Below are 13,733 nucleotides of genomic sequence, written 5' to 3'. Positions count from 1 at the left end.
CCACGAAGGGTTCTCACGTTCTCGGAGGACTCCTGCTGAGATTGACGATCTGGCGAAGTCGATGGCGCCGCTCGCCGAGATGGTCTTTTAGTCGATGGATTGGCGTTGGCCATCCTGGTAGTTTTTGTATCCTGTAAAAAATATCTCAAGGAGATATGTAATATATTTTGGAGCATTTATGAATTGTAAGAGGTACTCGTGAAATAGAAAAGGAATCTATCTAACTAAATTTTCTTACTCTGGATGTGCTGTGTTTGAGTGTTTTCTCATTTCGCAACTTCGATCAGTCACTTGAGTCACACACTCTCCCTAGCCTCCAGCCTTGTGGTCGGAGAATCCTTCTTAGAGGATAAGGCTCTTGGACCCTTGACCTGCCTTAGTTGAAAAAGCACTGACCCTAGCCCTCAGCCGTGAAGTTGGAAAACTCAATTTCCGATTACACGGCTTGGTTAATACGCACAGCGAGAACTCTTACATGACCAGGTATTACATGGTCGTTTGTCTCTACATGATCCGACAAGGCCTTATCCGCTCTGGGCGTCCCCAGCCGAAGTTCCCTTAGGTTCCTCAGAGGCCTTGTCAAGACGGTGTAAAGGGACGTGAGGATAGGTTTCAACGCTAGGTGTCGTCGTGGTAAGGGATCATCAGGAAGAAACACTTTGATCGTAGTATTTACCTGAAATCAACTTTATTGAAGTCGTAAGATGTCTTACAAATATGGATGCTATTGATTTATACATAAAATTTACATAATTGATCAATATTCCAAGAATTTGCTAACTCGCGACCATCGTCGTCTGCAATCTTGAATGCACCTGGTCGCAAGACTTGCGTGATCGTGTATGGTCCTTCCCACTTGGGTGAGAGCTTGATACGCCCTGCTTGGCTTTGAACCCGTCGGAGGACGTAATCGCCGATCGAGAGCGTGCATGCTCTGATGCGCTTCTCGTGGTATCGGCGAAGGGCATGTTGGTAGTTGGCTGCTATGACGGCAACTCTTTCTCGATGCTCCTCGAGTAGATTCACATCGTCGCTTCGCTGCTCCTCCTGATCCTCGTCTGAGTACTTTTATACTCGTGTGCTCTGATGTCATAGCTCCGTAGGGAGCATGGCTTCTGAGCCATACACGAGGAAGAAGGGTGTCTCCTTGTTGGACATTGTCGGTGTGGTACGCATGGCCCATAGGACAGAGGGGAGTTCTTCGACCCACTTCTTGTCGTGTGACATGAGTCTGCCGTAGACACGGGTCTTGATCCCTTGTAGTACTATGCCATTTGCCCTCTCGACCTATCCGTTGCTCTGAGGGTGAGAAACTGAGGCAAAGCAGATCTTGACTCACAATCCAATGCAGTAATCCTGGAAGTCAGCACTGATGAACTGGGAGCCGTTGTTTGTTATGATGCGATCTGCAGAATATCCCTTTGATAAATTTGATGGCGTTGTCGGCCTTGATTTCCCCGTGGGCGTTGCTTCAATCCACTTGGTGAACTTGTCGATCGCCACGAATAGGAACCTGTAGCCGCCCTGTTCTCGTGGGAATGGTCCGAGTATGTCGAGCCCCCAGCACGAGAATGGCCAAGTAAGAGTGATAGTTTGGAGCGCTTGCGCTGGTAGCCTTGTGGCGGCAATATAGAGGAATAATTCTTCATTAGGTTGGGGGGCAACAAGTGCAAGGGGATTTGACAGGTAGCGTTTGAGTGCGATGAAAGCATCTTCGGCTTCCTGTGTCCACACAAATTTGTCTTGTTTCTTCAGCAGAGCGAAGAAGGGTTGTCCTCGTTCTCCCATCCTAGCGACAAATCTGCTCAATGCCGCCATGCATCGAGTTAGCTTTTGGACTTTAGTCTTGTGGGCGACTTCATGTTCTTGATTGCCTTGATCTTCTTGGAATTTGCTTCGATCCCTCTTCCAGAGACGAGGAATCCGAGTAGCTTGCCCGATGGTACTCCGAATGTGCACTTTTCTGGATTGAGCATGAGGCGATATCATCGGAGGTTGTCAATGTTTCCCGAAGATCATCGATCAATGAGTCACTTTTCTTGGTCTTGACAACAATGTCATCGACGTAGGCCTCGACATTGTTCCCAAGCTGATCGTTAAGTGCCCCTTGGACCGTGCGTTCGAAAGTATTTCCTGCGGTTATTAGTGCAAACGGCATCTTAACATAGCAGAATACACCGAATGGCGTGATGAATGCTGTCTTCTCCTCGTCCTCTTTTGCCATGTTGATTTGGTGGTAGCCGGAGTAAGTGTCAAGAAAGCTTAACAACTCACAACCGGCTGTTGAGTCCACTAATTGGTCTATTCGAGGAAGAGGGAAGTGATCCTTCGGACACGCCTTTTTAAGGTCGGTGAAGATGACACACATCCTCCACTTCCCGTTGGCCTTGCGCACCATGACTGGATTGGCTAGCCACTCTGGATGGAGTACCTCTCTGATGAAGCCAGCTTTGAGAAGCTTATCGAGCTCTTCTCGTATGGCTTGTTTCCGGTCTGGTGCAAATCTCCGCAGTTTTTGTTTTACTGGCTTGGCATCGGGTCGCACCATGAGTTTGTGCTCAATCACCTCCCTGGGGACCCCCCGCATGTCAGACGGCTGCCAAGCGAACACGTCTGAATTGTCGCGGAGGAAGGTGATGAGCGCGAGTTCCTATTTCTCGTCCAGTGACGCCCCGATCTTGATGGTCTTGTCGGGGTTGGCACTGGAGAGCGGAACGATCTTGATTGCACCCTCTGGCTTCGGCGTCTTGTTTGTTTTGCTCACTTTCTTCGGTGGCTCAGCTGTGGCGGGTGGGTTGGGGGTGTTCTCGACCATGTCGAGGCTCTGCTTGTCGCACTGTACCGCCAGCTTCGCGTTCCCTTGAATAGTGATTGTTCCCTTCGGCTCCGGCATCTTGAGCACTTGATATGCGTAGTGAGATGCGGCCATAAACTTCGCGAGTGCAGTCCTCCCGATGATGGCGTTATATTCTGTGATCTGCTCTGTTCGGAAGTTGTTTGCTTGGCTAGAAGTCACAGGAAGCATGATCATACCCAATGGCTTGGACGACGACTGAGGGGTAATTCCATGGAATGGTTGATCAGTAGGTTGATGGAGCTGCCGCCGTCGATGAGAACCCGTGCAACATTGATATTCCGAATAGTGGGCTCGACCACGATCGGATATCACCCTAGGGTGACAGCAATCTTGGGGTAGTCTGCCTCTGAGAATTCGATCTTCTGCTCTGACCACTTCATCTTGGGTGCAGCCCCCTGCCATGTCAAACAAACTATACGCTCCACTTTATTGTACTCTCGCTTTTAGGAGTATGCCGTGGAACCTCCGAAGATGTGCGAAACATGGAGATCGGAATCTGGGTATGCTGAGTCCGAGTCCTGAGTAGCTGCTTCAGCGGCCTTCTCGACTACACGTACTCGCTTGCCCTTTTCCAATGCCAGTTGCTTGGCGAGTGCCTTTTTGAAGACGAAACAAGTCTCTAGGGAGTGCTTGTCCGACTTGTGTATAGGGCACCATATTTTCTTTGTGTCGTCGCTTTGTGGGTCTGGGTGTTTGGGTGGGTCCGCATATTCTGCTGCGAGGACCTCCATTTGAGCTTTCCGTTTCCCACTCCTGCGACTCTTCTTCTTGCTTGACTCAGGTGCGTCCTTGGCTAGTTTTTTCTCTCCCCCTGTCTTGGGCTTATTGTTCTTGCGTCTCAGGGCATCGTCTGCGTGAGCGCAACGATCGACAATCTCGAATAGCTTGCGAGCAGTCATGATTCGTCTTGTCACCAACTCCTGGGTGGTGTAGCGATCTCTGACACCAATCTTAAAAGCGCAGATGACGGAAGCGTCGGTGATCTCGGGGATCGTATTTCTGCACTCATTAAAGCGCCGAACGCAGTCCCTTAATGATTCGCCCGGATTCTGTGTCAACGCGTGTAGGTCGTCTTCGATCGCGTGGCACTGGTATGTTCCTTTGAAGTTAGCGACGAATTGCTGCCACAGATCTACCCATGAAGAAATCGAATATGCTGGGAGATGGACTAGCCATGAACGTACAGATCCTTTCAACGCCGCTGGCAAATAATTCGCTAATGCGTTATCGTCTGCTCCGGCAGCGTAGAGTACTATGGAATAGACCTGAATGAACTCCTCAGGGTCGGTGCTTCCATCGTATTTCTCTATTGCTCCCGGTCGAAATATCTCGGGCCATCGGACATCTCGTAGAGCACAACTAAATGCTCTACACCCGCCGCCGGGGGCGGTGGGTTGTCGGCGATCGTATGTCCTCCGTGGATGTCTGTCTGATGAAGAAGATGATGAGGATGATGACGATGACAATGAGTCACTCGGTTCTGGTGTATGATTACGAGGATGACGCCTGGGTTCTCGAGAATCCTGTCGTCGCCCGCCGTTGTTGTCCCTGCGCTGATCTCCGTCGTCGTCATCGTTACGTGTTGATGGTCGTTATCGATCAGTTTTGACCGTCAATATTACTAAAACAGGAGAGAACTGGTGATGCTTGCAATGCATAAATATGTTAGAACAATAATATTCCATTAGTATTAGGTTTACTACCTTTTGCAGAGAATGATCATAAAGTGGAGGAGAATCGACATCAACACCAATGATAAATCAATCGGACGAGAGATAGACTTATGTACAAATGGGCCAAGAACTCAGAAATGACACGACACAATGGGCCAAAATTCATAAGTCTACGGAGGAGAAAAATAGAGGAGGCCACCTGTTGAATATGGGCCAGGTTGGGCCGGCCCTTGGTTCGGCCGAACCAGGAGGTTTGGCCGAACCTTCCCTGGTGCCGTTGGATCTAGGTTTTGGCTGGACGGCGTGGATCACTCCCCAATGACGGTGGAGAACAATTCCGACCATTCCAACTGCCACAACTGTCATTGGCAGCCTATTTAAGGAGCTCCTCTCCTCACTTTACACACACACCTCAAGCAAGAGCACTCTCATTTCTCTCAAGTTTAGTTTAGTAGTATCTAGCTGGTGGAATAGAATTAGAATAGGAATCAGGAGTCCGGAAGTCTTCGGAAGAGTTCGGGTATGGCTCTAGCAACTTTCCTTTCCTCTTTTGTAAGCTTTGTACTTTTATTAGAATACTCTTCTATATACATTTCTGGTGCTTTGGTGCGGGTATAGTGTTTACTTATGCAATTACTCTATGTTATGACGATGATATTAGAGTAGTATCTGGTAGATTAGACGTGGTGTCTAGATTACGGGATATCATTATTTGGGGTTATATATTGCGGATGAGAGGTGGGCCGCTGATGGTGACAGCTCAGTACGGGTATTCCTCTGCACCTATATATAATCCTAAGTTAATTTCCTGGGGAGGGTACTCCTCCGTATTTAGCCCCGGTTGGATGGTCATGACGGGCTGTCGTAAGGAACTCAGCAGTCAAGGGTGGCTTCTCAAAGTACCAGAAGGGCATCAGATAGAGGGTATTAGCTAGTATATCAGTTAACTAGAATGTATGTATACTATGTATATTAGAAGTATAGGAATAGATTCTCTTTCTCTGTTCTTTCCACCTAGCTTAGATTATTTATTATGAGGCTTATCTAGTGCAAGGGCATATTTTGAAACATGGAGCAGATGGATCTTTGATATACTTTTTTCCCGGTTGTACAAATGAAATCCCGTTGCCAAATGCGGGGTATCATTTGTACAACTTCCATGAACTAACCATTCCCCTGTAGACCATATGTCACGCCCGGAATTTCTATCCAAAATTCCAAACGCTTACATGTGCGCGAACCCTCGTCCAGGAATCAGCCGAGGCACACAATAACAAATTGATAATAGAGTACAATTATTACTCTAATTAATTAGCGAATAAAATGTCATTACAGAGGTAGATAGTTCCTCTCAATCAATAAAGATCTAAGCAGCGGAAAATAAGATAAACGGCACAGACGATTCCACTCCACAGGCAGCTTGACCAGGGCTACACCTAATCCTCCACACCATCAGCATCACTGTAGAACTCCTCCTCTGATGAATGATTGCAAGGTGAGTATATGACATACTCAGCAAGCCACGCAGCAAATATGCAAGTGCACAGGATAACAAAGGATGGCATAATAGGGTTTCATTTGCATAAACAGCATTTAATAAACATTTCAGAATTTAGTAAAACAGTTGAGTAATAATTAAACAATATTATTCCAACGCTATACAACATACCCTGTTGCATAGGCCCAACCATTCTGAACAACCAATCCCGGCTGCACAGTTCTATCTCAAAACCAGGAATATACCATTCCAAACCAGGAGCTAATCAAATTATTACCAGTCATAGTATCTTTTATTATGATGAGAGGTATGAGACTAATCACGAAAGACATTGTTAAACCCGCCCATAACCGCGGGCACAGCTATTCGAATAGTTTTACTCTGACTAGAGGTGTACCACTGTACCCACAAGACACAGCCCCACGACATGTCACCATGCGCCTTGATACCACCACGGTACCTCAGAAAGGAGCTGTGACAGTACCCCTCGCACAACACAATCCACCACAGCGCACCGTTCCTGGATCATAATCACCCCCTTATAAACAAGGCATGGACTCCCCAGCGACCCCCGTGGGCTTATCTCCGCCACTTCTAAGTCTGGTGCCCCGCAATGAACTATGCTATATAAAAGGTAAAGCCGTTGCCCACGCTGGCTTGTGGTTGGCACGGTTAATGTTTCACAACCGAAACTCGTGAACCGGTCCTTAATTGTCATGAGCACGACCATCAAAACCATGTGCTCACAACCCACCATTAACAGGTTTTAGTAGGCAAATTAATTAATTAACCAATCATGATTAACCATCATGAGTTATCATTAAGCCATCATTGAATAATAGGGAGTCATAAGTTATCCCAATAGTGTGCTAATGTTTCTACGCATGGCTAAGCAATCACATCTAATATCTAGTTGAACCAATATATAAAGCTCAACTAGTCAATTTATAAGAACCCAAGGTATCAAGGAATAAAGTAATCAAGAACAAAAGGGCTATAACAAACAATAGGTTAATTCCACCCAATGACATTCGAAAATAAATGCAATAGTTGAATAGAAACAATAGCTTTAAACGGGATCAACATGCTCAAAGGGGTTGTTTGGGATCTGTGTGACTTGCCTTGCTGGCCTTGGAACTCTTCAAATTCTTCTCCTGCGAAAACGGACTCTCCGGAAACGTCGGAATCTAAACAGAAAAGAGCAAAACACCAAAACAGCACATAAACAAGCATGAACAGTACATGTGGATATTTTTAACATGTAGATCTCAATTTTAGAAAAATTTAGAGACTTGAACCAACTAAATCCGAGCTAAGATGAATTAGTTATGAATTTTTAAAGATTAAATCGGATTAAAACATGTCACGCCCGGAATTTCTATCCAAAATTCCAAACGCTTACATGTGCGCGAACCCTCGTCCAGGAATCAGCCGAGGCACACAATAACAAATTGATAATAGAGTACAATTATTACTCTAATTAATAAGCGAATAAAATGTCATTACAGAGGTAGATAGTTCCTCTCAATCAATAAAGATCTAAGCAGCGGAAAATAAGATAAACGGCGCAGACGATTCCACTCCACAGGCAGCTTGACCAGGGCTACACCTAATCCTCCACACCATCAGCATCACTGTAGAACTCCTCCTCTGATGAATGATTGCAAGGTGAGTATATGACATACTCAGCAAGCCACGCAGCAAATATGCAAGTGCACAGGATAACAAAGGATGGCATAATAGGGTTTCATTTGCATAAACAGCATTTAATAAACATTTCAGAATTTAGTAAAACAGTTGAGTAATAATTAAACAATATTATTCCAACGCTATACAACATACCCTGTTGCATAGGCCCAACCATTCTGAACAACCAATCCCGGCTGTACAGTTCTATCTCAAAACCAGGAATATACCATTCCAAACCAGGAGCTAATCAAATTATTACCAGTCATAGTATCTTTTATTATGATGAGAGGTATGAGACTAATCACGAAAGACATTGTTAAACCCGCCCATAACCGCGGGCACAGCTATTCGAATAGTTTTACTCTGACCAAAGGTGTACCACTGTACCCACAAGACACAGCCCCACGACATGTCACCATGCGCCTTGATACCACCACGGTACCTCAGAAAGGAGCTGTGACAGTACCCCTCGCACAACACAATCCACCACAGCGCACCGTTCCTAGATCATAATCACCCCCTTATAAACAAGGCATGGACTCCACAGCGACCCCCGTGGGCTTATCTCCGCCACTTCTCAGTCTGGTGCCCCGCAATGAACTATGCTATACAAAAGGTAAAGCCGTTGCCCACGCTGGCTTGTGGTTGGCACGGTTAATGTTTCACAACCGAAACTCGTGAACCGGTCCTTAATTGTCATGAGCACGACCATCAAAACCATGTGCTCACAACCCACCATTAACAGGTTTTAGTAGGCAAATTAATTAATTAACCAATCATGATTAACCATCATGAGTTATCATTAAGCCATCATTGAATAATAGGGAGTCATAAGTTATCCCAATAGTGTGCTAATGTTTCTACGCATGGCTAAGCAATCACATCTAATATCTAGTTGAACCAATATATAAAGCTCAACTAGTCAATTTATAAGAACCCAAGGTATCAAGGAATAAAGTAATCAAGAACAAAAGGGCTATAACAAACAATAGGTTAATTCCACCCAATGACATTCGAAAATAAATGCAATAGTTGAATAGAAACAATAGCTTTAAACGGGATCAACATGCTCAAAGGGGTTGTTTGGGATCTGTGTGACTTGCCTTGCTGGCCTTGGAACTCTTCAAATTCTTCTCCTGCGAAAACGGACTCTCCGGAAACGTCGGAATCTAAACAGAAAAGAGCAAAACACCAAAACAGCACATAAACAAGCATGAACAGTACATGTGGATATTTTTAACATGTAGATCTCAATTTTAGAAAAATTTAGAGACTTGAACCAACTAAATCCGAGCTAAGATGAATTAGTTATGAATTTTTAAAGATTAAATCGGATTAAAACACTTATATGGATTTTAATTGAATTATGACGCAATAATGAATTATTTTTGAAAAGGAAAAGAGGATTTATTGCGTCAGCGGCTAGGGTTAGCGGTGGACCGGGTGCACGGCGACGGTTCACGGGAACGGACGGCCGAGATCGATCCATCCAAAACGAACGGCCGAGATCGACCGGTCCACGGCCGGACCACGGCAGACGGCATCGATGACGTCGGCGATGACGTCATCTCCGGCGGCGACCGAACCGCGCGAGCTCGCCGGCGAACCACGGCGTGGCGGCGCGAACGGAGAGCACCTACGGGTAGCGGACGGCACGGCGAACTCACCGACGACCAAAGCGACGGCGGACGATGACCGGACGACGTCGGCGACGAGGAAGAAGCGGCGGCAACCTTCGGCTTGACGACGGCGACGGAGTTCCGGCGGTCGACAGCGACGGCGAAGGGGCGGACTAGGACGGCGACGTGACGGCGACCACGACGGCGGCCTTCCCGAGCGACGGTGACGACTAGAGCGACGGCGGCGCACGGCTGGAGCGGCGGCGACGACGGCGGCGCGAGGACTCACGGCGCTAGGGCTCTACGGACGACGAGAGGCGAAGGCGAGGGTGGTGACGGGTAGCGGAGACACCGGGGATCCTTTTATAGGGGCAAGAACACGGCGGCGAAGGCCCACGGCGGCCGGCGACGAGAAGGAAAGTCTAGGGTTCGGAGGAGAGAGACCGATCCGATTCGAGATCGAATCCTCCGCTTTCCAAACGATTTTAGCCGAAGTTCCAAAAGGGAAAAGGTAGAGGAGATCGAGAAGATCATTTCCCCTCTATTGATTTCACCGGAAACGGAAAGGATCGGCCGGATTTGGAAAGAGACGGCGGCGGCGCGACGCTAGGGTTTCGGGCGGCGGCGGCGCGAGGAAGACGACGACCCTGACAGGCGGGCCCCACCTGTCAGCGGGCGGACGCGCGCGCGAGCGACGGCTGCGGCTGCGGACTGGGCCGACTTGGGCCGAGGAGGAGAGAGAGAAGGTTTTGGGCCGACTTTCGGCCCAAAGCCAAAAGAGACTTTTAAAAACCTTTTTCCATTTAAATTATTCATGAAATGCAATTCCATTTATTAAAAATACTTCCTTAGCTCAAATAAATCCAGAAAAATCTAGGAATTATAGAATTAAGCAAAGTATTTAATAAAATTTTATCTAGCCCCATTTTATATTGGAATTTATTATTTAAAATTAGATCTTCTCTTCTAGGCTTTTAAAATCAATTCTAATAATTCCAATTAAACAACAATTTATATATTTGAAATTTTGAGGGTGTGACAAAACACTTATATGGATTTTAATTGAATTATGACGCAATAATGAATTATTTTTGAAAAGGAAAAGAGGATTTATTGCGTCAGCGGCTAGGGTTAGCGGTGGACCGGGTGCACGGCGACGGTTCACGGGAACGGACGGCCGAGATCGATCCATCCAAAACGAACGGCCGAGATCGACCGGTCCACGGCCGGACCACGGCGGACGGCATCGATGACGTCGGCGATGACGTCATCTCCGGCGGCGACCGAACCGCGCGAGCTCGCCGGCGAACGACGGCGTGGCGGCGCGAACGGAGAGCACCTACGGGTAGCGGACGGCACGGCGAACTCACCGACGACCAAAGCGACGGCGGACGATGACCGGACGACGTCGGCGACGAGGAAGAAGCGGCGGCAACCTTCGGCTTGACGACGGCGACGGAGTTCCGGCGGTCGACAGCGACGACGGAGGGGCGGACGAGGACGGCGACACAACGGCGACCACGACGGCGGCCTTCCCGAGCGACGGCGACGACTGGAGCGACGGCGGCGCACGGCTGGAGCGGCGGCGACGACGGCGGCGCGAGGACTCACGGCGCTAGGGCTCTACGGACGACGAGAGGCGAAGGCGAGGGTGGCGACGGGTAGCGGAGACACCGGGGATCCTTTTATAGGGGCAAGAACACGGCGGCGAAGGCCCACAGCGGCCGGCGACGAGAAGGAAAGTCTAGGGTTCGGAGGAGAGAGACCGATCCGATTCGAGATCGAATCCTCCGCTTTCCAAACGATTTTAGCCGAAGTTCCAAAAGGGAAAAGGTAGAGGAGATCGAGAAGATCATTTCCCCTCTATTGATTTCACCGGAAACGGAAAGGATCGGCCGGATTTGGAAAGAGACGGCGGGGTGCGGCGCTAGGGTTTCGGGCGGCGGCGGCGCGAGGAAGACGACGACCCTGACAGGCGGGCCCCACCTGTCAGCGGGCGGACGCGCGCGCGAGCGACGGCTGCGGCTGCGGACTGGGCCGACTTGGGCCGAGGAGGAGAGAGAGAAGGTTTTGGGCCGACTTTCGGCCCAAAGCCAAAAGAGACTTTTAAAAACCTTTTTCCATTTAAATTATTCATGAAATGCAATTCCATTTATTAAAAATACTTCCTTAGCTCAAATAAATCCCAGAAAAATCTAGGAATTATAGAATTAAGCAAAGTATTTAATAAAATTTTATCTAGCCCCATTTTATATTGGAATTTATTATTTAAAATTAGATCTTCTCTTCTAGGCTTTTAAAATCAATTCTAATAATTCCAATTAAACAACAATTTATATATTTGAAATTTTGAGGGTGTGACAAAACACTTATATGGATTTTAATTGAATTATGACGCAATAATGAATTATTTTTGAAAAGGAAAAGAGGATTTATTGCGTCAGCGGCTAGGGTTAGCGGTGGACCGGGTGCACGGCGACGGTTAACGGGAACGGACGGCCGAGATCGATCCATCCAAAACGAACGGCCGAGATCGACCGGTCCACGGCCGGACCACGGCGGACGGCATCGATGACGTCGGCGATGACGTCATCTCCGGCGGCGACCGAACCGCGCGAGCTCGCCGGCGAACGACGGCGTGGCGGCGCGAACGGAGAGCACCTACGGGTAGCGGACGGCACGGCGAACTCACCGACGACCAAAGCGACGGCGGACGATGACCGGACGACGTCGGCGACGAGGAAGAAGCGGCGGCAACCTTCGGCTTGACGACGGCGACGGAGTTCCGGCGGTCGACAGCGACGACGGAGGGGCGGACGAGGACGGCGACACAACGGCGACCACGACGGCGGCCTTCCCGAGCGACGGCGACGACTGGAGCGACGGCGGCGCACGGCTGGAGCGGCGGCGACGACGGCGGCGCGAGGACTCACGGCGCTAGGGCTCTACGGACGACGAGAGGCGAAGGCGAGGGTGGCGACGGGTAGCGGAGACAGCGTGGATCCTTTTATAGGGGCAAGAACAGGGCGGCGAAGGCCCACAGCGGCCGGCGACGAGAAGGAAAGTCTAGGGTTCGGAGGAGAGAGACCGATCCGATTCGAGATCGAATCCTCCGCTTTCCAAACGATTTTAGCCGAAGTTCCAAAAGGGAAAAGGTAGAGGAGATCGAGAAGATCATTTCCCCTCTATTGATTTCACCGGAAACGGAAAGGATCGGCCGGATTTGGAAAGAGACGGCGGCGGCGCGGCGCTAGGGTTTCGGGCGGCGGCGGCGCGAGGAAGACGACGACCCTGACAGGCGGGCCCCACCTGTCAGCCGGCGGACGCGCGCGCGAGCGACGGCTGCGGCTGCGGACTGGGCCGACTTGGGCCGAGGAGGAGAGAGAGAAGGTTTTGGGCCGACTTTCGGCCCAAAGCCAAAAGAGACTTTTAAAAACCTTTTTCCATTTAAATTATTCATGAAATGCAATTCCATTTATTAAAAATACTTCCTTAGCTCAAATAAATCCCAGAAAAATCTAGGAATTATAGAATTAAGCAAATTATTTAATAAAATTTTATCTAGCCCCATTTTATATTGGAATTTATTATTTAAAATTAGATCTTCTCTTCTAGGCTTTTAAAATCAATTCTAATAATTCCAATTAAACAACAATTTATATATTTGAAATTTTGAGGGTGTGACAAACCTACCCCCCTTAAACAGAATCTCGTCCTCGAGATTCGGAAGAACTGGCGAACAGATGCGGATGAGCTGACTTCAATTCATCTTCTCGTTCCCAAGTTGATTCTTCTTCCGAGTGATTACTCCACTGAACTTTACAAAAACGGATAACTCGATTCCTGATTCTTCTCTCATCTGTTTCCAAGATACGGATCGGTTTCTCAATATAGGTCAGATCCTCTTGGACTTCTATCTGTTCAAGATTAGCTTCTTCGGTTGGTACCCTTAAACACTTTTTCAATTGCGACACATGGAACACATTATGGACTCCTGTTAGAGATTGAGGTAACTCCAACTGATAAGCGACCTCTCCTCTTCTACTGACAATCTTGTAAGGTCCCACGAAACGCGGTGCCAATTTTCCTTTAGTGTGGAAGCGATGAACTCCTCGAAGAGGCGTGACACGAAGGTACACATAATCTCCTTCATCAAAACTTAGATCTCTACGACGACTGTCGGCATAACTCTTATGACGGGACTGGGCCACACGCAATCTTTCTTGAATGATTTTTACCTTTTCTTCTGCTTCCCTTAGAATATCAGTCCCAAAAACCTGACGTTCTCCCGTTTGATCCCACAAAAGCGGAGTGCGGCACTTCCGACCATACAGCGCTTCGTAAGGAGCCATCTGAAGACTAGCTTGATAACTGTTGTTATACGAGAATTCCGCATA

Source organism: Oryza glaberrima, chromosome 4 (assembly GCF_000147395.1).
Source record: "Oryza glaberrima chromosome 4, OglaRS2, whole genome shotgun sequence".
NCBI classification, from domain to species: Eukaryota; Viridiplantae; Streptophyta; class Magnoliopsida; order Poales; family Poaceae; genus Oryza; species Oryza glaberrima.
The sequence above is the reverse complement of the archived record's forward strand: the minus strand, read 5'-3'. Positions refer to the sequence as shown.